Here is a 26,985-nt window from a genome sequence, read left to right on the forward strand (position 1 = left end):
GTTGGATTGGATTTGTCCTGCTTTTTGTGGCCAGGACATACCTGGCCAATTTTCCACATTAGCATCAGTGCCGGACGAAAAAGAACTATCCAGCCTAATCCCACTTTTCAGCTCTTGGTCCATAGCCCTGTAGGTTACGGCACATCAAGTGCATATCCAATTACTTTTTAAATGTGATGAGGGTTTCTGCCTCTACCACTTTTTCAGACAGTGAGTTCCAGACCGCCACCACCCTCTGGGTGAAAAAAGTTCTTCTCAACTCCCCTCCAATCCTTCTACCAATTACTTTAAATCTATGTCCCCTGGTTATTGACCTCTCTGCTCAGGGAAATAGGTCCTTCCTATCCACTCTATCTCGGCCCCTCATAATTTTATACACCTCAATTAAGTCTTCCCTCAGCCTCCTCTGTTCGAAAGAAAACAACCCCAGACTATCCAATCTTTCCTCATATCTAAAATTCTCCAGTCCTGGCAACATCCTCGTTAATCTTCTCTGTACCCTCTCTAGTGCAATCACATCTTTCCTGTAATGTGGTGACCAGAACTGTATGTAGTATTCTAGCTGTGGCCTAACTAGTGTTTTATACAGTTCAAACATAACCTCCCTGCTCTTATACTCTATGCCTTGACTAATAAAGGCAAGTATCCCATATGCCTTCTTAACCACCTTATCTACCTGTCCTGCTACCTTCAGGGATCTGTGGACATGCACTCCAAGGTTCCTCTGATCCTCTACACTTCTAAGTATCCTACCATTTATTCAATCTGGAGAAGTGTGAGGTAATGCATTTTGGGAGGGCTAACAAGGCAAGGGAAGACATTGTTGGATACCAGTATTGTAGCTGTACTGGAACAGCTTGGCTAGAGGCACAGATAGTTATGGAGGCACAAGTCTTCAGCACGACAGCCGGATGTTGTCAGGTCCATAGCCTTTGCTGTATCCAGTGTGCTTAGCCATTTCTTGATATCATGTGGGGTGAATCAAATTGGCTGAAGAGTGACATTGTAAGCATCATGTTGATATAGCTGGTCCAGTTAAGCTTCTGATCACTGGTAGCCACCGAGATATTGATGGTGGGACCTTCAGCAATGATAGTGCTGTTAAAGAAGAGAATGAGATTGTATTTAAATAGCACCTTTCACTTTCTCATGACCATCTTCCTTTGTGTCAGGTATGACTCCAGTCACTGGATGATTTTCCTTTTGATCACCAGTAACCTCAGTTTTGCTCCAGCACCTTGGTGCTATGCTTAGTCAAATGCTGCCTTGGTATCAAGGGTAGCTTTACTCATCTCTGCATTTAAAAAGTTAGACATCCATTTACATGCTACAAATTACTTTAAAGTGCTGTGGCTATTATATAAACAAATGTGGGCGCTGTTTTGCACACAGACAGCAATGAGATGAATGATCAATTAATCTGTTTTCAATAGTATTGGTTGAGTCAAGAAAGTTTGCCAAGATACTGGAAGAGCTCTTCTTTGAATAGTGCCATCGGGTGTTCAGATCTATAAATGTGAAATCTCATCTCCATATAATATATTAATAATAGGGTATCTGTTTGACAAATAGCTGTGTATTAGTTCATCCTCATAACATATTTTTCAGCTTCTTTGATAGCAACCATCAATTTTATATAAAATGTTTTAAATAGGCTGCCAGATGGCTGTGTTCCTTGTAATAAGTGAAGAGTCTGAGGAAACATTCTTGACAAGCCAGCTGGTTTTAGAACAGTCTAGCTTACCAAGCATAAATGGATTTCTGGATAAATATGAAGTTTTCAGGCTTCTTGACAAACAAAGTGCGAAAAATGATTGGAGTGCTATCTAAATAAGGGACACAGGTCAGGTTTAAACTCCCAATGAAATGAATAAACATATTGTGATATTGTGGCAGAGCCACCAGGGGGACTCTGATCTAATGTACATAATTATCTTTAACAAATTATTAGCTACAGAATGAAATTTGTTCATATCATTGCATGTACATAGCGCGGTCCCTTTAAGAATGAGACCAAACGCGATGACGTCATCATGTTGATCACGTGATCCTCCAGCGGCGGGAAAACGTGATGACATCATGACGTCAGGCTGGGGAGCCGCCCTAGCCACTCCTCGTGGAGCCAGCAAAGAGTACAGACCTGTAATGTAGTTCTCCTGTGTTTTCGTTTTAAACTCTGTTGATTAGTATTAAACATTGTTTGTTTGACAGACTGACTCGATCTCAGTCCTTTAATTAGGATTCTAGCCATTCCTACAGTGGTGACCCCGAATTTTCGTGAACAATTTTCACGGAAGAAGCGAAGCGCGACGAAACATGGAAGCGAACTCCGTGGCTTTGAAGCTCCCACAGTTTTGGGAACAACAGGCGGCCTCCTGGTTCGTCCAAGCAGAAGCACAATTCGATCTCCGAAACATCGTTGCGGATCAGACCCGTTACCTTTACGTGGTCTCCGCACTCGACAGCTCCACGGCCTCACGGATCATCAGCCTGCTCGAAAACCCCCCCGGTTGACAGCAAGTATAATACTCTTAAAGCACGGTTAATACAGGTCTTCGGGCTCACGAAGGCGGAGCGTGCCCACCGGCTACTCGCTTTGCCCGGGCTTGGCGATTCCAAGCCATCTGAGTTAATGAGCCAGATGCTCACGCTCCTTGGCTCAGAACCACAATGTTTCCTCTTTCGGGAGTTATTCCTGAGTCAACTACCCGAGCAGGTTCAGGCTGCCCTCACCAGATCGGAAGCCACAGATTGCGCAGCACTTGCTGCTGAAGCAGATACGATTTATACGGTCACGCAGCAATCCTGCGCCACCACGAGGCACCCCTCCCCCGCGAACACCACCCCGACGCCTCCATCCCCCGGCTTGTGTTTTTACCACACCCGTTTCAGCGCGAAAGCCAGAGGCTGCCGCCCTCCCTGCAGTTTCGCGCCTAAAAAAAACCCAACATCAACACCAGCAGCAACTCCAGAAAAGGAGGACCAAGTCTGAGGGGCGTTCCGCGGCCGCGATGGCGATTGGAAATTCCAGGAAGCTCCTCTACATTACAGATTCCCTCTCAGGCCGGCGCTTTTTATGCGACACCGGGGCGCAGTGTAGCATCTTTCCTGCCTCAGCACTCGATATTCAGTCTGGGATGCACGGCCTCTCCCTCGTGGCAGCTAATGGCGGGGCCATTCGTTCCTTTGGCAAACGGCGGGTCCAGGTGTGCTTCGGCGGGCAACGGTTTCAGTGGGAACTTATTACAGCCAAGGTTTCGCAAGCCATCCTCGGCGCGGATTTCTTATGCGCCAACAGCTTCTTGGTAGATGTAAGAAATCGTCGATTGGTCAACGCGGCCACCTTCCACTCCATCCCTTGCTTCCGCAGTTCCGCAACGTCGCACACTGTCTCCTGCGCGTTGTCCTCATCGGACGAGTTCACTCGCCTATTAGGTGAATTCCCGGAGCTGACCAAGCTCACTTTCTCCTCCTCGGCCACTAAGCATGGTGTCGAACACCACATTACTACAACTGGCTCTCCAGTTTACGCGCGAGCTCAGCGCCTGGAACCCGGCAAGCTCGCGGCTGCGAAGGCAGAGTTTGCCACGATGGAACGGCTGGGGATCATTCGCCGGTCAAATAGTCCCTGGTCCTCGCCTCTCCACATCGTCCCAAAGCCCGACGATGGATGGCGGCCATGCGGGGACTACCGACGCCTCAATGACGCCACTACTCCTGCTCGGTACCCGATCCCGCATATACAGGATTTCTCCACCCATTTGGCGGGAAACTCAATCTTCTCCAAGGTCGACCTCGTCCGTGGCTACCACCAAGTTCCCGTACACCCACAGGACGTCCAGAAAACAGCTGTCATCACTCCCTTTGGACTGTTCGAGTTTCTACGGATGCCATTTGGGCTCAAGAACGCCGCACAAGCTTTTCAATGACTAATGGACTCGGTCCTGCGGGATCTTCCCTTTTTATTTGTCTACCTTGACAACATCCTGATAGCCAGCTCCACCAAAGAGGAACACGTCTGCCATCTCCGCACCCTCTTTCGGCGCCTCAGCCAACATGGCCTCATAATCAACCTGGCAAGGTGTCAGTTCGGCCTACAACAGATTGACTTCTTGGGCCACCGCATTACTTTGGAGGGCGCAATTCCGCTGCAGTCAAAGGTCAAAGCAATTACGGCATTCCCAAGGCTGCAGTCCACCAAGGCTCTTCAAGAATTCCTGGGCATGGTTAATTTCTACCACCGCTTTGTGCCCAAGGCAGCACGACTCATGCAGCCCCTCTACGAAGCCCTCAAAGGCAAGGCCGGAAAGGATACAATAGCCTGGACGGTCGAAATGGACAACACTTTCGACAACACAAAAACCGCACTAGCCAATGCAACTATGTTGGCGCACCCTCTGCCAGGTGCCACCATCGCCCTTACCACCGACGCTTCTGACTATGCCATAGGCGCTGTGCAGGAACAGTGGGTCAACGGGATGTGGCAACCACTGGCATTTTTCAGCCGCCAACTCTGGCACAACGAACGTAAATACAGCACTTTCGACTGGGAGTTGCTGGCGCTGTTCCTGGCTATCCGCCATTTCCGTTTTTTGTTAGAAGGTCGTCCCTTCACTGCGTTTGTAGATCACAAACCACTGACCTTCGCCATGGCCAAGACCGCCGAACCGTGGTCGGCTCGGCAGCAGCGACAGCTAACTTTCATTTCAGAATTCACGATAGACGTTCAACACATAGCTGGCAAGGACAACTTGGTAGCTGATTGCCTTTCTCGCGCGACCATACGGGCAGTCCAGCTGGGCATCGATTATGCCCTCATGGCTACCGATCAGGCATCCGACCCTGAAACACAGGCGTATCGCACTGACACCTCTAGCCTCCAACCGACCGATGTGCAATTCCACGCTGCAGGCACCTCGTTACTCTGTGATGTCTCCATGGGAGATCCCCGCCCGATCGTTCCAGTCGCCTGGCGCCGCAAAGTTTTCGACGCCATACATGGGCTTTCGCATCCTGGCGTGAAGGCATCTCAAAAATTAATGTCGGCTAAGTTCGTCTGGAGAGGAATGTGTAAGGATATCCGCGACTGGGCTAACACCTGCGTCATCTGTCAAACGTCTAAGGTGCAACGTCATGTTGAGGCCCCATTGGCCACGTTCGCAGTACCAGAACGTCGATTCGACCATGTCAACGTGGACCTCGTCGGGCCGCTTCCACCGTCGCAGGGGTTCACGCACATCCTCACCATGGTCGATCGTACTACTAGATGGCCAGAGGCAGTTCCTCTGGTGTCTACTACGTCCGCTGATGTCGCCAGAGCATTCCTCTCCTCGTGGGTCGCACGTTTCGGCGGACATTTCTTCAGACTGCGGTCCACAGTTCTCTTCCGAGCTCTGGAACACTGTGGCCCAGGGTCTCGGCACCAAGCTTCACCGCACCACGGCCTATCACCCGCAAGCAAACGGCTTGTGCGAACGTTTCCACAGATCGTTAAAGGCATCGCTGAGGGCCAGCCTCCAAGGTGCCGGAAGAGTGGATAAGCTTCCTGGGGTCATGTTGGGTCTCCGCACGGCACCCAAAGAGGACCTGCAATTGTCCACCGCGGAGCTCGTGTACGGCCAGCCACTCCGCGTACCGGGAGATTTCCTGCCGCTTCCAACTGAGCCGTGGTCCGCAGCCGAACAACTCAGCAGCCACCAGGAAACAGCCAGGGCTTTTGCGCCTATCCCAACTTTGCATCACGGCCTTCCATCTTCACACGTACCAGCGGAGCTAAAGAATGCTGAATTTGTATTCATTCGTCATGATGCCCATAGGGATCCGCTCAAGGCCCCTTACACAGGCCCTTTTCGCGTACTGGAGACAGGCGACAAGAGTTTCTCTGTAGACATCGGTGGTAAACCTGACCACATATCCCTTGACCATCTCAAACCGGCACACCTGGACATCGACCGGCCAGTAGAGACTGCACAGCCACCACGACGTGGTCGACCTCCCGCTGCATCCACGCCAGACCGAAGGCTTCCATCCGCCAGCCCGCCCGCTGTTCAACAACGTCCACTCCAAGAATACAGGAGTCGCTCTGACAGGCTTGTCAGACCTCCTAGTCGATTGACTTTTACTGTTAAAGACAATTCTGGGGGGGCGCATGAGCCACCAGGGGGACTCTGATCTAATGTACATAATTATCTTTAACAAATTATTAGCTACAGAATGAATCTGTATCTTTGTTCATATCATTGCATGTACATAGCGCGGTCCCTTTAAGAATGAGACCAAACGCGATGACATCATCACGTTGATCATGTGATCCTCCAGTGGCGGGAAAACATGATGACATGATGACGTCAGGCTGGGGAGCCGCCCTAGCCACTCCTCATGGAGCCAGCAAAGAGTACAGACCTGTAATGTAGTTCTCCTGTGTTTTCGTTTTAAACTCTGTTGATTAGTATTAAACATCGTTTGTTTGATAGACTGACTCGACCTCAGTCCTTTAGTTAGGAATCTAGCCATTCCTACAATATCATAATGGCCTTAGGTATGATATAAACTCTCTATGTGCCTAATTAATACAGCAAGCAGGATGTGTTCCAACACACTGGGGTAGATTTTCCCGAACCTGTTGGGAAGAAGGCGGGACTTCCCCTTTCGGGTTTTTGACCCACCTACTTTGACGTCCGGCCAATCCGCGCGATTTTCCCTTGATTGACCTTGTTGAGCCCGCCCAGCGGGCTCAGCAGGCCAATTAAGGGCCACCCGGCAACAGGTGACATCACAGACTGAAATTTCATGTGTCAAGAGTTTTTGATAGATGAAATATCAGTGTTTCACAGCTGTTTGAAGCTGTCAAACACTGACAGTCTGAGTTCTGACATAAGCCATTCTGCACAGACTCAGATAGAACTCTTACCGGCACTCAAAGCTGAAGGTTGTCACTTTTGACAGATCGCAGCCGTTCAGCTTTAAGTTCCGGCTAAGTGATGCGCTCCCGACAGCTACAGGAAGAAAGGCTGTGAAGGTAAGTACAGGTAAGTAAAAGTTCTTTACACACTTTAGACACACCAAACACACTTACCTTTACACTCATGCACCCATCACTCACCTGAGCGCCAACATCGCGACCCCTCCAACTCCTTCAACCTGACGGCCCGCCTGCTCTAACCTGGCGTGGTTTGGAGCCGTCGGGAAACCCACACGACACCCCTCAAAATAGGGATTAGGCTAAAAACTGCCTGTTAACTACCCCCAAATTCAGGATTTTCAGCCCCCGCCCGCCTGAAACCTCGCCCGACGGCTGAGGGGAAATCGGGGCCACTATTTAAATACCGTGGAGGTTAAATTGGATAATCCCCGAAAACGGGCGTAGGGATCAAGGTACGCAATTAACCTGTGCCCATTGCAGGTAACTCATTAAATTCCTGCTGTCTGCTCGTTTAAATGATTTCTGCATGCAGCCAGTGCTCCCCATGATGTTCATTGGCAGGGGCCTGATATTACAAGTGGCTGGCACCTTTTATAGGGGAGGTGCATTGTGGCTGCAAGAAATGGTGGGAGTTTTTTCAAAAGTCAATCTGAGCTGTGATACTTTGAGCAATGGCTGAACGTGCGAGAGAGTGTGCACTGAGGTTTTCAGACAAGAAGTGGAAAGAAGGAGAGACATCCTGTATCACAGGGGGTCGGTAGGCCATCCAGACATATGCTCAGGAGGCAGTGGAAACAAGTAGCGGCGGAGGTCAATGCCAGAAGTGTTGCTCCAAGAACATGGATACAGTGCAAGAAGAAGCTTAATGATCTGAAACAAGTTGTCAAGTGAGTGAGTTCATCTTAAATGACATATCCTACCAACTGCACCACTAGCCTCATCCACTGCTCAATTCTCTACACCCCATCACCCACCTACCAACAATCTCTGCCAATCAGTACTTAACCCTAATAACCATATAATTTCCCTCACGCTCACGCACTTGGCACTGTTGCAGGCCTTACACCCACAACTCACAGCTCGTTCACACTGGCAGCTATTCAATCATTACAGCCACATCACCCAAACATATTGAAAGACATTCACTGACAAACTTCCCTCTTTCTTGCAAGAGAAGATGGCGCATAACAGGAGGCAGCAGGAAAGCCTGCGCTCAATATCAAGGAGCATGGAGGAGTCCAGCACCAATTTGGCACAGGGCTTTGCACAGAGCTTGGAGCCCATCCTTTCCAACATGGAACATGTGGTCACCTCCATCATATGTGGAACCCACCATGATGCAGCGTCTGATGGTAGTCTGCTTCAAAAGCTTCCATCAAAGGTCTGAGTGCTGCAATGGAAACTCTGTTGCTTTACAAGCTCAGACAGCTGCCATCATGGCTCTGGATACCACTGTTCAAAGGTACTTCAGCACCAGCCAGACCACTCGCTGTTGACTATTCAAATTTTAGCCAAGTATAGGAAAGCTTCAAAAATGCATACAATTGCACCAGCAGCCAGAAGAAATAATTCAGAAACTAACCTGTAAGTAGTTCATGATCCCTTTAAATAGCGCTGGTGGGAGGTCCTTCATTTTGGTTAATGTCATGTTCAGCTGTGCGAGGGTAAGATAGAGCACAGGCTGGAGCGCCGAGTTCGGAAATGGCAACGCTGGCGTCAAATCAGCGTTGCACACGAATTGATTTCATAGTCTTCCTGCTCTACATGCTGCTGATGGTCATTAGTGATGGAGTTCTGCGCACTTCCTGTTGGAAATGCACACGCACAACTCGGACCCCATTTTCATGTGTTAGGTGGCTGCGTAGCGCCAAAATACGGGCACTACACTATCCAATTTCGCTCCATATTATTTTTAATATATCTTTAAACAGTTTTAGATCCTTACCATGACACAATGTAAATGATAATGGCCACCACTATGTGCTCAAAAGAAGTGGTTTAAGAGGCAAATTGAAACAAGTATACAAACGAAGCACTGAAATAGCATAAATTTATTTGAATACAGCATGAACCAGAGGACTTTTAAATCTGTGTCTGATCGTAGCCCTCTCAAGAAGAAAATACATTTCTCTAATACAAAAACAAAATACTGCAAATGCTGGAAATTTCAAATAAAAACAGAAAATGGTGGAAATACTCAGCAAGTCAGACAGCATCTTTTTTAAAATTTGTTTATGGGATGTGGTCGTCGTTGGCAAGGCCAGCATTTATTGCCCATCCCTAATTGCCCTTGAGAAGGTGGTGGTGAGCCGCCTTCTTGAACCGCTGCAGTCCGTATGGTGAAGGTATTCCCACAGTGCTGTTAGGTAGGGAGTTCCAGGATTTTGACCCAGCGATGATGAAGGATCGGCAATATGCTTCTAAGTCAGGATGGTGTGTGACTTGGAAGGGAACTTGGAGGTGGTTGTGTTCCCATGCGCCTACTGCCCTTGTCCTTCTAGGTGGAAGAGGTCGCGGGTTTGGGAGGTGCTGCCAAAGAAGCCTTGGCGAGTTGCTGCAGGTACACACTGTAACCACGGTACACCAGTGGTGGAGGGAGTGAATGTTTAAGGTGGTAGATGGGGTGCCAATCAAGCGGGCTGCCTTGTCCTGGATGGTGTTGAGCTTCTTGAGTGTTGTTGCAGCTGCACTCATCCAGGCAAGTGGAGAGTATTCCATCACACTCCTTACTTGTGCCTTGTAGATGGTAGAAAGGCTTTGGGGAGTCAGAAGGTGAGACACTCGCTGCAGAATACCTAGCCTCTTACCTGCTCTTGCTGGACAGTATTTATGTGGCTGGTCCAGTTAGGTTTCTGGTCAATGGTGACCCCCAGGGTGTTGATGGTGGGGGATTCGGCGATGGTAATGCCATTGAATGTCAAGGGGCTGTGGTTAGACTCTCGCTTGTTGGAGATAGTCATTGCCTGGCACTTCTGTGGCGCGAATGCTACCTGCCACTTATCAGCCCAAGCCTGAACGTCGTCCAGGTGTTGTTGCATGCGGGCGTGGACTGCTTCATTATCTGAGGAGTTGTGAATGGCACTGAACACTGTGCAATCATCAGCAAACATCCCCATTTCTGACCTTATGTTGGAGGGACGGTCATTGATGAAGCAGCTGAAGATGCTTGGGCTTGGACACTGCCCTGAGGAACTCCTGCAGTGATGTCCTGGGGCTGAGGAGAGAGAAACAGAGTTAATGTTTCCCTTTCATCAAGGGTCATCGACCTGAAACATTAACTCTTTCTCTCTACACATTTCTCTAATGTTGACTCAGTGATTCAAGTCAGAAATAGCAAGGCAGGTCAGTCGCATATTGGGGAGGAATTGGTCCTTGTTGCACCTGTTTACCAAAACGGACGTGAAGTTGATGGGAAGCATCTGCCCTGTCATTAAAATCGTGCACAAGAGACCCAAGGTTTCCTTTGGGTCTTTAGCAGTACTCCAGTGGAAACTGGTTACAAACTGATTTTAAAGGTCTCTATTTATGCAGAACTACTTGAAGTGGAGGTGATTGTGTCTCTTGGCTGTTGGTGCTATGTAACCTGAAAAGAAAAAAAAGACTTGCATTTATAGAGCGGTTTTCATTATCTCAGGCCGTCCCAAAATGCTTTACAGCCAATTAAGTACTTTTGAAGTGTAGTCACTGTTGCAATGTAGGAAATGCAGCAGCCAATTTGCGCACAGCAAGGTCCCACAAACAGCAATGTGATAATGTAAGGAAAGGCCCAATGTTCAACCTATCAGCATGGCCTATGCTGCCGGTAGCAGCTGTTTATATTGCTACTCCAGTTCTGCTGCCACTCGTAGTGTGGGTAACAATTTCTCAAGGTGGTTCTTCACACTGCTCCTGGCAGCACAGCCATATTATTTATATAATAGCACTGCTGCCAAAGATGGCACTGATGCTAGTGGTATCACTGTAAGGTAAAGGCAACAAATCTCTGAAAATTAGACGTCACCTTTCAAATAGGCAGCAAACGAGGCAACAGGACTGGACAACACAAAATATCCCTACAGACATGGGCCTAGATGGTCCATACGGTGACTTGCACCAGCTTTACATCACTGAAAAATGAATTGTGGCCGCCAATGATCTGGCGCATCATTTATACCGGTATTTCCTGGGTCAGCTCATTTGTAAATCCTTTGCAGTAGTGATTAGCATAAAACCAGCATAAAATGGAAGCAATCTGCTGAGATGCAATGGAAAATAGAGTGCAGCCTTTAAAAAGCCTATTCTGGCTGAAGATTGCAGCAGCAGACTGGAAGGCAGCAGGTAAGTGAGGAACAGGACTTGGCTTAGTGACTGTCAGCTAGCTCAGCTGGATGTCTCAAGTTTTTGTGCCACTTTACAAGAATGTCTAGCACAACGTGGCAGAGGCAGACAAAGAAGGGACAAGGGCATGATACAAAGGCAGAGAAGATGATGATTCCAAACTACAAATTCTTCTCAATGAACTAGAACAAAGGAGAAACAAGAGTGCTGGGCATCCTTGGCAGCACATTCTTCATCCTCAAAGTGACAACTGCACTAATAACCCTTCACAATGCAGTCTGATTAAGGGGGCACTAGCTCAGAATCTCACAGTATGGCTACCTATTTCTCCTCATAGCAATTACTTGTATGCACAACCCTAAAATCCCTTCCTCCATTTTTACAGGTTGATATCACAACATCTCTTACTTAGCTCTCCCATGCCACTTGGCACACACTCCTCAATTGCTAGCTTTCACCTAATTTATTAAATATTGTTGCAGGAGAAAAAGGCACACAATGTCTCCAAGAGGCAGGTCACTGGAGAGGTATCCCCAGCCTACGAGGAGAGGTCCATGGAGCTCATACTGTGGGAGGTAGTAAGTTTGGGTGAATATTGCCGGTGCCAGGTTAGTGACTGAACACCAGCACTATCGCCAGGGCATCCCTGTGAAGAATCACACAGCCACAAGTTTCCATGCCTTTCTCTGTCCCCTTAAACCCAAGCAAGGTTCACTCATTCTGAGCTTATACCCTCCATTCCTACAGATCCACCACAGTAATGGAGGGCAAAGGAAAAGGAAGCTGAAGAGGAAGATGATAATGATGAGCAAGAGCAGCAGAAAATAAATTTCTTCTTCGTCGACTATGACAGGATGATGAGGACCAGGTGGCACAGGAGTACCTGGACCAACATGCTGCTCCATATTCCTCTATCCAACCCCCTCCATGATCACTGCCTTGTCACTCCCACAGACCAGTTCAGAAGCTTTCACCAGGGGGCGATTAGATAGTGTTAGTGAGAATGTAGCACTGGGCGGTTCACAGAGCATGAATTTGTTGGAGGAGTGGAAACTGGATGAGGATGTGCCACCTTCCCAGTGGAGGCTGGGGAGGAGGCTGCTTATGGCTTTGGAGTTATGAGATCCAGAACTCATGGGTACTCGTCTTTAAAGAAGGAGGAACATTACTCCTACATGCAGGCGCTGAAATCAGTCTCCGAGGATATGCGACAACTGACAAGTATGACTCTTGTGTCCACAGCTCTCATTTGTGACAACATCAGGGAAGCTTTTTCTTCCTTGCAGGCACCAATGGAGCAGAGATTGCAGATCTGGTGATCATTGGGGAGAAAATAGACAACACCCTGCATATCATATTCCATACCATGGAAGCCATGATGCATGCTGCTGTCTGTTAGTGCATTAGGGATCTGATAGATACTATTAGACCCACCATCCCACTGATCAGTGGGGACACAGATCCAGGGGAATGGCGATTGCTGGAGTCAACCTGCCTGATACTGCTTGCTGTATGTTAGGACAGCAGTAGCACATATCATGCCTCCAGCCTTCCCCCGCGCATCAACACCAGGCTGCCTCAGGAACAAGCCGCAGAGTTGCAGCCAGCAATGGTTCACCACCAGGAGCCAGCTGCCATGAGAGGAGGACCATCTCAGTCCCATCATCCTTTTATAGGAACAGGAGGAGGCCATTGAGCCCCTCGAGCCTGTTCCGCCATTCAATGAGATCATGGTTGATCTACGACCTAACTCCATATACCCGCCTTTGGTCCATATCCCTTAATGCCTTTGGTTAACAAAAATCTATCAATCTCAGATTTAAAATTAATAATTGATCTAGCATCAATTGCCGTTTGCGGAAGAGAGTTCCAAACCTCTACCACACTGTGTGTAGAAGTGTTTCCTAATTTCACTCCTGAAAGGTCTGGCTCTAATTTTTAGACTATACCCCCTAGTCCTAGACTCCCCAACCAGCAGAAATAGTTTCTCTCATCTACCCTATCTATTCCCCATAATATCTTGAAATCTTTGATCATATCACCCCTTAACCTTCTAAATTCTAGGGAATACAACCCTAATTTGTGTAATCTCTCCTCATAATTTAACCCGTGGTATCATTCTGGTAAACCTACGCTGCACTCCCTCCAAGGCCAATATATCCTTCATAAGGTGTGGTGCCCAGAACTGCTCACAGTACTCCAGGTGTAGAACATAAGCATCCATCACCTCTTATGATATGGCCCTCGGGTTCCCCCTAGGAGAAGCACGAGAATGGCTGAATGAAAGGCACTTGTAGTCACCCAGAAGAGTTAGTGTTAAGTATTAGAAAGAAGTAGGTTGGCTTGAGTTTACTTTGGGGTTTGCTGTAATAAAATAGAATGTCGATTTATGTTTTTTTATTCTTGGGCATTAGAGTCATACAGGAAAGGGTGCACTTACTTGGTGATAAGCAGAATTGGTGATAACCTACCCAGTGTGCACAGGGGTATTGCTGAGGTTTAACCAGCTAAATTTGCACAACTTACCAGAGCAGATAACTAGTAAGTTGCCCACTGCTTGGACCACCCTATTCATTAGGATTTGCGAGTAGAGTGAGAAGAATCTTGGCCCCCAGTGGCAGGCTCCAATAGTGATCTAGACTGGTCGATCATCAATAGTGCCTTTAAGTACTGCTGACCTGTCCGACTCATAGGTTGGATTACTACTCCGCCATGGAGCGTTGACTTGTTTCTGAACTTGCATCATCAGGTGTGTCATTTTAGAATGACTTTGACCCCAAAGAGACTCCGCCTAGCTCACCCCCAATATGGTTATTCATTAATTGATTGTTCGGCAACTAACAAGCGCAGGGTTGAGACCTCACTAGGTGGACAGCAGGTACTAGGAGCTCTTCACAAAAGGTGAGGAGAACAGCATAACTCACAATAAAATATGTGAGTGCATTACCACTATCCTCCTGACAATGTTCTGGTATAACTAATATCTTCACACCCAGTCTCATTAGGAATATGAGGATAAATTTACCGATTCTGTGTGCCAAGTGGGGAGCCACCTTCAAAGGGGAATCGACGATACAGTGTTGTAGTTTCACTCTGACTCAAGCTCCTTTCGAGCACTGCACCCCGCTGGAAGGAGGATTGGTGAATTGACTCTATAATTTTTTACTTCAATTAATTTACACTGCTCAGAAACGGTTTAATTATTAGATTTTGCAGCTTTAATAGGAAGGCAGGTACTGTCCAAAATTCTAATTAGGCAAAGTTTAGTAAAGCATGCTATAGTTAGTTAATAGTTTAAGAATATGAATAACTCATGTATCTGGGTAAATTCTGTAAAATATATTATTGATGCATATAAAATATGTATGTACAGAATTTTGACTAAATTGGTAATGTTAGGTCTGATTAATGTTTAATACTGTTTTTGTTTGGTAGCAGACCAATCACAGTATGTCATTCTTTCTGTTGTATTGCAAGAAAGAAAACACCAACAACAACAAACAGCAACTTGCATTTATATAGCATCTTTAACATAAAAACATTCCAAGACACTTTACAGAGGCATAATCAGACAAAAAGGAATGCTGAGCCAAAGAATGAGATATTAGAAGGGGTGACCAAAAGCTTGGTCAAAGCAGTGCGGTTCATGGAGGTTCAAAGGAGGAAAGGCTGATGGCGAAATGGAGAGGTTTAGGGAGGGATTTCCAGAGGATAGCGCCCAGACAGCTGAAGGCATGGCTGCCCATGCTGGGGCAAAGGAAGGGGGGATGCAAAAGGGGTCAGAGTCATAGGAACGCAGAGTGGCGGGGGTGGTGGGGGGGGGGTGGGGGTTGAGCTGAAGGAGGTTACAGAGATAGGAAGGGACAAGGCCATGAAAGATTTAAACGCAAGACTGAGAATTTTAAATTGAAGGCGTTGGGGAATAAAAAAACAATGTAAGACATTGCAAGGTGTTCAAAAGCCAGCAAAATCTGATTGACTGCACCCGCCAAGATACCATGATCCATATCTGCAGGTCCTGGCACACCTACCGAACAATGACCATAGAGAGGTGTCTTCACAGGACGGCAATAACCAGAGGCAGAACTGTGTCATCTGTTGCAAGGACACCGGCAGCTACCATGCAGCAAATGGCCCGCACTTCTATGGTTAGTAGTAGTCAGCTGCAACATCAAAACTGCCTCCATTGCCTTCCAAGTATGCTGTAATACTGACCTATGTGGGTGGTGCCCGAGAATGGAACTAGGACGACCCTTCTCATAATCTCTTCCATTTCAGCAGTCATCAAACAGGGGGTCAGATGCTGTAATGTAATGTCACCTGACTCCAGACTCCATTTCATGCCACTTCATTTTGCCTGTCACTTCTTATGTCTCTCCCCTTTCAGCCTTGGAAAAGCAGTCAACAAGTTGAAATGTCTTTTGAGCCTTACCAAAGGTTGTAAAAAAAATTGGTCTCCTATACAGCCACTTCCCTTTAAGTCCACATTCCTTTAAATTTCACCTAAACTGTAATTGTCCAGTTCCACCATTAAGCTACCTGCACGCACATGGAGCTATGAATAATTATGATAAGAACTTGACCACAGAAAATTATGTGCAATCAGCACACTATACTTCAGTTGATCTTTGCACTCATGTCTAGCCATCTGTGATTAATTGCATCTATACCAGTAAATCTAGGCTCGTCTCTGAAAATGTGTTCTTTTACATTTTATTCTCTATGGGAGAAGAGCACATTATGTTCACAATTATTACAGACATAACGAATATATTTTAATTATTTAAATCAAGTTTACTGCTCCTTTGCATAATAGACCACTAAGACTGCTTTAGAAATCTTTGGAAAAGTCTATTGCGTCAAAAATGATTAATTAAATGAATTAATAGTTTAATTCTAGGTCCTTTATCATCTTCAGTTGCAGCATTGCATAGTGTCAACTGTGTTTAAATTATTCAAGCATGCAACTAAAATTGTCAGAGGATTTCAAACCACATTTGTTGAAATTTGTTAGATCAATAGTACAGTTGGCAGAGTCAAAGATTGTTGAAGGAATCATGTCAGTCAAAGCATGTGCATTCCTTTGAGAGAAACAGACAAAGGCATTTGGTAATCTAAAAATCTTTCTTGGAGACAGTCAGAGCTTAGTTAAAGCAGATCAGTAACCTACCCAAGAAAGTCACTTTTCTCTATGCTGTACTCTGTACCAGACTCTGTCGCAGAATCAAAAGCTGTTAACTTAGAGCAACCAGCAATGACACAGCAGTATTCCTCCATGTTGTAATGTATTGGTGCAGGCTCACTCGAAGTTCAAATCCTTGGTACTGGGTTTCAAATCCAGCTTGACTACCTAGAAATAATGATTGAAGCTATGCCCCTTGGACATCAGCAATACTAAGGCCTAGAAATCAGATAACGCGCAAAAATGGGCGGTGCCACTGCGGGGTGAGGTTAATTCACACCCATAAGAAGAGTGCAGCACTGTTACTTTGGTGCTGTCTGCTGATTTAAATGATTACAGCGCAGAAACTACCATGCAACACGCTGTTTCAAGCAGTGCGCTCAGCAGGAGGCCCAATGTAGCATGGCTGTAGCATCCCTGGAGAAACGCAGTGTTTTCTTAAAGTTAGGCTGTCATTTTAGAAAGCAGTCTTGATCCCTTAAAGGGGAACTGCCTTCCAAATATTTTTATTTTTTAAATAGGCAGTCTTTAGCCCTTAGAGCTCAACTGCCTTCTGGAAAAAAAAATTAAAAATAATTCCAAAATGGCAGTCTTCAGCTCTTAAAGCTGAACTGCCTTCTGCATGTACAAAAATGGTAAAAGTGGTTCAGCACTAACACAAATGGCTCAACAAGCCAGGGAAGGGACACCCAGGGTTTTGCACACAGCACTCCAGCTTTGTGCAAGGGGTAACCACTGGAAGAGAGGTCCTCTACCCACAAGGGGCCAGGAGGCCTTCCAGAAAGAAGCATCTGGCTACAGTGCCCAAAGTATCATGACCTCAGATGAGTGGTCAAGGTCATTGAATACATCTTCAAAAGCTATTTCCTACCAACTGCACCAGTAGCCTCACACACTGCTCAATGCACGACCCCCCCCCCCCAATCACTCATCTACTAACAATCTCTACCAAACACAAGGCACTGATGTGCCATCAATAACTCAAAGACAAGAAGTTAAAGGATTCAACTGAAGGCTTTTAATCGCTAAGAACATTGCACGTCATTCCACATCGGATTCGTCTGGCAGAATGACTCATACAGCTCTTGAGACCTTTATATGACAAAAGACAGGGGCGGAGCCAATACACACAATAGGGGAAAAGGGGGGGCGGTACACACAATACAATGCAGGTAAAACACAGGGGCTGATGAAGGCATATATTTCATCACATTCACCCCTTCTACACATTTAGTCTGTCCGGGGGTGTGATAGTCCTTCCTGAACGTCGCAACAGTACCTCGGGTTCCGACCGGGAGTCCGTGGTGCCCTCCTGGGCATACCCATGTGCTGGGGGTGTTGCAGGTACTTCTGGGGGTGGTGAGGATACCTCTGGGGATGGTGGAGGTTCTTCTGGGGGTGGTGAGGATGGGTCGTCGTCGCTTCCTGCCGGGGCGAGGTCCTTTATGGACATGGTGTCCTCACGCCTGTCGGCGTGCTTGACATACGCGTACTGTGGGTTTGTGTGGAGTAGGTGTACTGCCTCCACGAGGGGATCCATTTTGTGGCCCCTCACATGCTTCCGTAATAGGACTGTCCCTGGGGTGGAGAGCCACGAAGGTAGGGACACTCCCGAGGTTGATTTGCGGGGAAAAACAAACATCTTCTCGTGAGGAGTGGCGTTAGTAGCAGTACACAGTAGCGACCTTATCGAGTGGAGTACGTCTGGGAGGACCTCTTGCCAGCGGGAGGTAGGGAGGCCTTTAGACCTTAGTGCTAAGGTGACTGCCTTCCACACCGTCGCGTTCTCCCTCTCCACTTGCCCATTACCCCGGGGGTTATAACTAGTGGTCCGACTCGTGGCTATCCCCTTCGACAGCAGGTATTGGTGCAGTTCGTCGCTCATGAACGACGCCCCCCTGTCAGTGTGGATGTAGTTCGGCATGCCGAACGTGCAAAACAGGCTGCCGAGGCACTTGATGACCATGGCACTGGTCATGTCTGGGCAGGGGTAGGCGAATGGGAAGCGGGAGTACTCGTCCACAATGTTGAGAAAGTACACATTGCGGTCGGTGGAGGGGAGTGGTCCCTTGAAATCTAAGCTCAGGCGCTCGAATGGCCGTGTAGCTTTGATCAGGTGGGCTCGGTCGGGCCTGTAAAAACGGGGCTTGCATTCCGCACAGGTGCGGCAGTCCCTGGTCATAGACCGGACCTCCTCGATGGAATAGGGCAGGTTACGGGATTTTATAAAGTGAAATAGCCGGGTGACCCCCGGGTGGCAGAGGCCATTGTGGAGGCCCTGTAGCCTGTCCCCCTGGATGCTGGCACACATCCCTCGTGATAGGGCGTCGGGGGATTCGTTGAGGGCCCCCGGCCTATATATTATGTCGTACTCAAACGTGGAGAGTTCGATCCGCCACCTGAGAATTTTGTCGTTCTTGATCTTCCCCCTCTGTTTGTTGTTAAACATGAAAGCTACCGACCGCTGGTTGGTAAGCAGGGTGAAGCGTTTGCCGGCTAGGTAGTGCCTCCAGTGCCGCACTGCCTCCACTATGGCCTGGGCCTCCTTCTCTACCGAGGAGTGCCTGATCTCGGGCCCTTGGAGGGTTCTTGAGAAAAAGGCTACGGGCCGCCCATCCTGGTTGAGGGTGGCTGCTAAAGTGAAGTCGGACGCATCGCTTTCGACCTGGAAAAGGATGTTTTCGTCCACTGCCCGCAGCGCGGCCTTCTCAATGTTGTGTTTAATGCTGTTGAAGGCGGCGTGGGCCTCGGCCATGAGCGGGAAGGACGTTGATTTCAGGAGGGGACGGGCCTTGTCGGAATAATTGGGGACCCATTGGGCGTAATAGGAGAAAAACCCCAGGCACCTTTTCAGGGCCTTGGGAGTGTTTGGTAGGGGTAGCTCCCGTAGGGGGCGCAATCGGTCGGGGTCCGGACCGATTTCCCCGTTTTCCACCACGCAGCCCAGGATACAGAGGCGCGTGGTGCTAAAGACACACTTATCCTCGTTGTAGGTGAGATTGAGTCTGAGGGCGGTTTTCAGAAATCTCGCGAGGTTCGAGTCATGGTCTTGCTGGTCGTGGCCGCAGATGGTGACGTTGTCTAGGTATGGATAGGTGGCTGTTAACTGGTTCTCATCGACCATGCGGTCCATCTCCCGCTGGAAGACCGAGACCCCATTCGTTACCCCAAAGGGGACTCTGAGGAAGTGGTAGAGGCGTCCGTTCGCCTCGAAGGTGGTGTATGGACGGTCCTCCGGCCTAATGGGGAGCTGGTGGTATGCCGATTTTAAGTCGATGGTGGAAAACACCCGGTATTGCGCAATTTGGTTAACCATATCCGCTATGCGGGGCAGAGGGTAGGCGTCTAGCTGGGTGTATAGATTAACCGTCTGGCTATAATCTATCACCATCCGCTTCTTTTCGCTACCCTTAACCACTACTACCTGGGCGCGCCACGGGCTGGTACTGCATTCGATGATACCCTCCCGCTTGAGTCTTTCTACTTCAGACGCAATGAACCGTCTGTCCTCCCAGCTGTACCGCCTACTCTTGGTCGCTATGGGTCGACAGTTGGGTGCGAGGTTGGCGAACAGAGAGGGCGGCTTGACCTTCAGGGTAGCCAGACCGCACACTGCGAGGGGCGGCTGGGACCCACCGTAGGTAAGCGTGATACTTTGGTGGTGACACTGGAAGTCCAGACCCAAGATCATGCTCACACAGAGATCTGGCATTATCAACAGTTTAAAATCTCTGTAATCAGTGCCTTTTACCGACAACATAACCGCGCAGAAACCTGTAATTTTTGAGGTCTGAGTCTTATCAGCCATGGCGATTTTGCCCTGTGTAGGGACTATCGTTAGTGAAAGTCGTTTTACCAGGCTAGGATGAATAAAGCTTTCGGTGCTCCCGCAGTCCATCAAGCACTTAACCTTGTTCCCGTTTACCTCTATGTCCATCATCGATCTAGACAACGGATGCGGCCTGGATTGATCCACTGTGATTGAGGCCACCAGTGGGTCCTGGGGGTCCGTGTAGTCGGGACAAGATGGTGGACTCCATGAGGGTGGACAAGATGGCGTCCAAGATGGCCGCCCCCACGGCGCGCACGTGGCGGTGGCGGAGTTGGAGGCGGGGTTCCCTCTGCAGACTTTACTGAAATGTCCTTTCTTCCCGCATTTAAAACAGGTGGTGCCCTTCGCTGGGCACAGATGCCTGGAGTGTTTGTCCTGGCCGCAGAAGTAGCATTTCGGGCCCCGATGCATCGCGGCAGTAGTGGGGCTCCTGGGTGGAGGCTGGGGCTCCGACGGTGCTGGGCTGGCCTGAGACCTGGGAGGTGAAGATGGCTTCCAAGATGGCGGCCCCCACGGCACGCACGAGACGGAGTGGGCCGTGTGGCCTGAGGAACAGGATTCAGAGTTCCTCTGGGCCATATCCAGCGATCGCGCTATGCCCATAGCCTGTTTTAAGTCCAGTCCCTCCTTTTCAAACAGTTTCTGCCGAATGTAATTTGAACTGAGGCCCGCAATAAAGGAGTCTCGGATCAGCTCCTCCGTGTACACGGTGGCAGACACGGCCTTACAGTTACAGTCTGTGCCCAGTACTTTTAGGCTTAGCATGAAGTCCTCTAGTGACTCACCATGCCGCTGCGTGTGAGTAGTCAGAAGATGCCTGGCGTACACCTCGTTTATTGGCCGCACGTAGTGGGCCTTCAGAATGGTGCAGGCATCCTCGTAGCTGGTGGCATCTCGGATGAGAGGGGAGACCCGATGACTCACCCGGTTTCGCAGGATTCCCAGTTTCACGTCTCCGGTGGCGGTCGCGGCTGCTATGGCGGTGGCTGAGGTTTCGATGAAAAATTCGAAGCATTGGAACCAGTGTCCGAACTGTGTGGCTGCGTCTGTGGCATGGGGGTCCAGATCCAAGCGCTCTGGTTTCAGGAGTCGATCCATCTTGGTGTTTTAGCGATTAAAATTGATGTGCCATCAATAACTCAAAGACAAGAAGTTAAAGGATTCAACTGAAGGCTTTTAATCGCTAAGAACATTGCACGTCATTCCACATCGGATTTGTCTGGCAGAATGACTCATACAGCTCTTGAGACCTTTATATGACAAAAGACAGGGGCGGAGCCAATACACACAATAGGGGAAAGGGGGGGGCGGTACACACAATACAATGCAGGTAAAACACAGGGGCTGATGAAGGCATATATTTCATCACAGGCACACCTCCCATTCCTAGCTTCACCTCACCCCTTTGAAGGAGATGGTGCTGGCCATTCTTGGCAGGGGCATGGCTGAAAGAATACAAGATGCTGGTATCCTCGTACCTTCTCACATCCCACTTCCTCCTTATCCCACAATCTCCTCTAATGTACAAGCTGCGCATGGTGTAAGCATGCACCTCTTGCTTTTCCACCCTCCCCTCACCACAACCCTACCCTTGGGCCTTCCTCATTTCAGACACCCAAGAAATCCAGCCAGCCCAGCATGTCAACAAGAGGGAGAGACAAGTGAAGAAGAAGTAGAAGAAGAAACACTGTCACTCGATTTGACACTTCCAGCCATCAGCTCCTCAAGGTCGTCCTGCAAGTGCACCTGCAGTGTCCCCCACTGAAAGTCAGCAGCCTTCCACTAGCCAGTAGGATAGGCAAAGGCACACACATGATAGTCACTAAAGGAATGCACAAGGGTGATTAGTTGATTTCTCAATGTCATATTGGATGCATAAATGGATAAAGTTGGATTGGAAAGTTTCCTTTGTGGTGGCTTTTATTTCAGCATTGTGGCCAAGACGGCACTGTGATGGTCAGTAACAGGGAAGGCAAGGCATGGGACAAATGTTGAAAGGGGACTGGTACCAGAGGCGGATGATTCCATCTGGATATCCCGGCCAGAAAGGGGCTGTCTGGGTTGCATCCTTCCTTCCGCTTCCTCCACTTCTGCGTCTTCCTTGTCTGCTTCTTCTTCTTCCCTTGGTGAGCAGCTTGTCCCCTTTGCTCCGTCTGCTTCATCTCCATGTGCCCCCAGAACTGTGAGCAAGTGGTCTTCTCAGAGGCAAAATATGCAGAAGCTGGAAATCTGAAATAAAAGCAGAAAATGCTGGCAATACTCAGCAGGTCAGGCAGCATCTTGACCTGAAATGATAACTCTGTTTCTCTCTCCACAGATGCTGCCTGACCTGCTGAGTATTTCCAGCATTTTCTGTCTTCTCAGAAGCCTTCCTTTACCATCCAAAACCTTGCAAGCATCCAGCAACATTCCCTACACATTTTAACAACTTTAAAAAAATGTATTGCACCAATCCACTATTTCAATAAAATGTTTTAAAAAGTCTAAAAGCTGAAATCCAAACTTACCTGAAAGATGTGTGTGCCCCTTTAAGAAGCACTGACAGTGTCTCTACAGGGCTACTATAGGCACATTTTTCTGTGCGTAGTTAGCTCAGGGCGTTATGGCGTGCAGCAACATCCAAAATAGCAGTCAAGACATTAAATCAGGCATTGCACTCCGATTGATGTCACAATCTGCTCATTTAAATTTGAGAGGCCAGCTCTGGCAACAGCAGCACCATGGCCCTCACCAAAATGGTGGCTGCTGTGTCCCACACCGGAAGCGGGCAGAAGCGAGGCCGCCACCATTTTTTCAACAAAACCTTCCTTAACGGCCGGCGCAACAACAGGCAATTTGAGAATGGTGCTTACTAGGGCAACACAATGAAGTCTTCATTCCTGATTAAAGTGAAACTTATTTTGACAACCTTCACTGAAAAGTGCACTGATATCAGGGACCCAGACAGGGAAGACTAATTATGGTCTTTCATACTATGCAAGGAGCGATTTTCAATGTGATCAGAATCCTCCTCAAAGCTTTCCTCTGTACTTACATGAGTTACAAATTGCAGCATGTTTTGAGGATCCTGTTTAAATTTCTCCTTAATTTGCAGTTATACTAGTTTTACATGTTATGATTTTGAGAATGGTGGAAACAGGCAGTACCAAGTTATACAATCTTCTTTACACCACTCTGAATCAGGAAAAAGTAGAGCCTTTACATTGCATATGAACCACAGGAAGACCTTGTAGTTCTGTCTGAAAATTCTGTTGAAGAAAAGGCATCCCAAATACATTTTCTGATTGAATAGTGGACCTGCCCATGTTATGTGGCATATACTGTAACTTAATTCAAAATGATGACCAGAAAATGGAGATCACTTCATGTCTCAACCAGCCAAATTCCTTCTAATAGATCTCTGACTAAAGAACTGAAAGTCAGTTGGGAAAATATGAACCAGGTTATTCAAAAAAATGGCAGTAGTGTTTAAGTATGAACAGTAAGAGTAGCATAAGACAAAGATTAAGATCTATGGTACTAGTTTTATGGCTGTATTATTTTACAGTACTTCCCCATCAAAGTTATAGAAAAGAATAAGATAATGAGATAATCAGAAGATCCTCTGGATGGGAAGATTGTTTTGGTTTGTAAACATTAATAAAAACTGGCTTACAAGCTGTGACAAGTTTGAATTGGCAACCAAGAGTGAAGAGAAGGAGGGGCAGTCTTCCAGTGTCCTGGAAAATTATAGTGAAGAGAAGGAGGGGCAGTCTTCCAGTGTCCTGGAAAATTATAGTGAAGAGAAGGAGGGGCAGTCTTCCAGTGTCCTGGAAAATTATAGTGAAGAGAAGGAGGGGCAGTCTTCCAGTGTCCTGGAAAATTATAGTGAAGAGAAGGAGGGGCAGTCTTCCAGTGTCCTGGAAAATTATAGTAAAGAGGAGGGGCAGTCTTCCAGTGTCCTGGAAAATTATAGTAAAGAGAAGGAGGGGCAGTCTTCCAGTGTCCTGGAAAATTATAGTGAAGAGAAGGAGGGGCAGTCTCCAGTGTCCTGGAAAATTATAGTGAAGAGAAGGAGGGGCAGTCTTCCAGTGTCCTGGAAAATTATAGTAAAGAGAAGGAGGGGCAGTCTTCCAGTGTCCTGGAAAATTATAGTGAAGAGAAGGAGGGGCAGTCTCCAGTGTCCTGGAAAATTATAGTAAAGAGAAGGAGGGGCAGTCTTCAGTGTCCTGAAAAATTATAGTGAAGAGAAGGAGGGGCAGTCTTCAGTGTCCTGGAAAATTATAGTAAAGAGGAGGGGCAGTCTTCCAGTGTCCTGGAAAATTATAGTGAAGAGAAGGAGGGGCAGTCTTCCAGTGTCCTGAAAAATTATAGTGAAGAGAAGGAGGGGCAGTCTTCCAGTGTCCTGGAAAATTATAGTGAAGAGAAGGAGGGGCAGTCTCCCAGTGTCCTGGAAAATTATAGTGAAGAGAAGGAGGGGCAGTCTTCCAGTGTCCTGGAAAATTATAGTGAAGAGAAGGAGGGGCAGTCTTCCAGTGTCCTGGAAAATTATAGTGAAGAGAAGGAGGGGCAGTCTTCCAGTGTCCTGGAAAATTATAGTGAAGAGAAGGAGGGGCAGTCTTCCAGTGTCCTGGAAAATTATAGTGAAGAGAAGGAGGGGCAGTCTTCCAGTGTCCTGGAAAATTATAGTGAAGAGAAGGAGGGGCAGTCTTCCAGTGTCCTGGGAAATTATAGTGAAGAGAAGGAGGGGCAGTCTTCCAGTGTCCTGGAAAATTATAGTAAAGAGAAGGAGGGGCAGTCTTCCAGTGTCCTGGAAAATTATAGTGAAGAGAAGGAGGGGCAGTCTCCAGTGTCCTGGAAAATTATAGTGAAGAGAAGGAGGGGCAGTCTTCCAGTGTCCTGGAAAATTATAGTGAAGAGAAGGAGGGGCAGTCTTCCAGTGTCCTGGAAAATTATAGTAAAGAGAAGGAGGGGCAGTCTTCAGTGTCCTGAAAAATTATAGTGAAGAGAAGGAGGGGCAGTCTTCCAGTGTCCTGGAAAATTATAGTGAAGAGAAGGAGGGGCAGTCTTCAGTGTCCTGAAAAATTATAGTGAAGAGAAGGAGGGGCAGTCTTCCAGTGTCCTGGAAAATTATAGTGAAGAGAGGTGTCGCTGAAATAGAACTCTTTCTTATCCGGCACCTATGGGACCAGGATGGTGCCGGTTGATGAAAAATTCTGGATAACAGAGAGGTATACCTACCAAGGCAATTTTTAACACAAACAAAAATAAAAAATCAAGAAATGTACTGTATAATTGGGTACTCACCTACAGAATGTTCCGTTAAATGGATGGATTCGGCAAGATTACCGGTTATTGACGTGTTGTTTTGTATTGAGATATATCTATTTTGCCGGTTATTAAAGTATTCCGGATGATAAAGTGCCATTTAAACAAGAGTTTCCTGTAATATAAAAAGAATAGTGTGTCCCCTATGTATCTACAGAAACTATAGCATTGATTATGCATTGATCACACTGCAATATTTTTTCTGACTGATTTAAGAGTATACACTTTTAACTCCCTAATATGTAGTTATACAATTTTTGACAGTTTAGTCACTGAGATCTTGATTTGTCTGTATTTGCGTGCAAGCCCATTTTGGATCTAAAATCACTTGGCATCATTATCGGAGTGCTTTCTTATATTCATTTTAAATTAATTCAAATTTTGATGTCACATCTACTTGGTGATTTGAGAAGCAATAGTAAGAAGACATCGTAGAAAATATGGAATAAGTGATTCTATTATATGGATCTTTAGCTCCACTTCAATGTCAAAGAATAAGTAGTTAACATAGACAGTGGCATAAATCAATACCCTTCCCTCTCTAATGCCTTTTTCCTTAATGCTTATATGTAACCAAGAATAGGAATGGTATAAGGAAAGGAGTATCTAACCATGTCCAAAGGAGCATAGGAACAGGAGCCCCTTGAGCCTGTTCCACCATTCAAATAGATCATGGCTGATCTGTAAGTAGTGCTACTATATTTAATCTGAGGATCAGCAATTAAATCTCATCAATATGATTCCATATACAGATAACATTCAAAGCCTTAAGAATCACAACAACCTTAAGGACACATTGGGGGTGAATTTCCCCGGATACTTTAGGCGCTAAAAAGCCTCCGAGGTGGCCAAGCTGGGGGCTTAAGCTGAAATGCAGGTTTAGCCATTTAGCGTAAGATGCCACCTTGGTAAAGGAGTTGAAGCTTCCACTAGAAACAATCGCCCAGAGGATCGTTAAGGGGCTGATTGACAATTAAATTGCCTGCTAGTGCTCATTAAGGAGGCTGCATGGCATTTTGGTGGATCGCGCTTGACATAACTCCCTCTCCTAACAGCGACCAGCTCTGGCTAAAAAAGCCATCAATTGGTCCAGGCAGCGGGCGGTCAAGGGGGTCGTTCAGCCAGATTGCCTGCCTCTCTTCCGTGGCCATGTTCGCGCCCGGGTGGCCCTGGAGGTGGAGCACGCGGTGTCCGCCGGTATGCTTGAGTATTTCCGCGACCGGTGGGCGCCGCGGGGACTGGAGTGCGTCGTCAACCCGGAAAACCAAATTTTAATTTGATTTGTTAAGTTTTAGTTGAACTTTTGTTAATTTACAGTCAAATTTGTTTTTGGTCGAAACTAAAAGAGTACACCGCAAAATAGATTTGGTAAAAGTCCACAGACCAAGGACAGATCAGACTGATGCCAGTAAGGTTAATCTATTG

The 26,985-nt window shown here is 47.4% G+C and overlaps 1 long non-coding RNA gene across 1 annotated transcript in view; it reads right to left on the bottom strand.

The window, feature by feature from the left end:
• The window catches only part of LOC147117244 (uncharacterized), a 112,542-nt gene that overhangs the window by 83,142 nt on the left and 2,415 nt on the right, over window positions 1-26,985 (bottom strand). The window contains exon 2 of the long non-coding RNA XR_015078403.1: window positions 25,540-25,675. This is a non-coding gene — a long non-coding RNA (uncharacterized LOC147117244). The remainder of the gene's footprint in view (window positions 1-25,539; window positions 25,676-26,985) is intronic.

The sequence above is a fragment of the Somniosus microcephalus genome, chromosome 5, assembly GCF_052327205.1.
Source record: "Somniosus microcephalus isolate GS21.2 chromosome 5, FLI_Smic_1.0, whole genome shotgun sequence".
NCBI classification, from domain to species: Eukaryota; Metazoa; Chordata; class Chondrichthyes; order Squaliformes; family Somniosidae; genus Somniosus; species Somniosus microcephalus.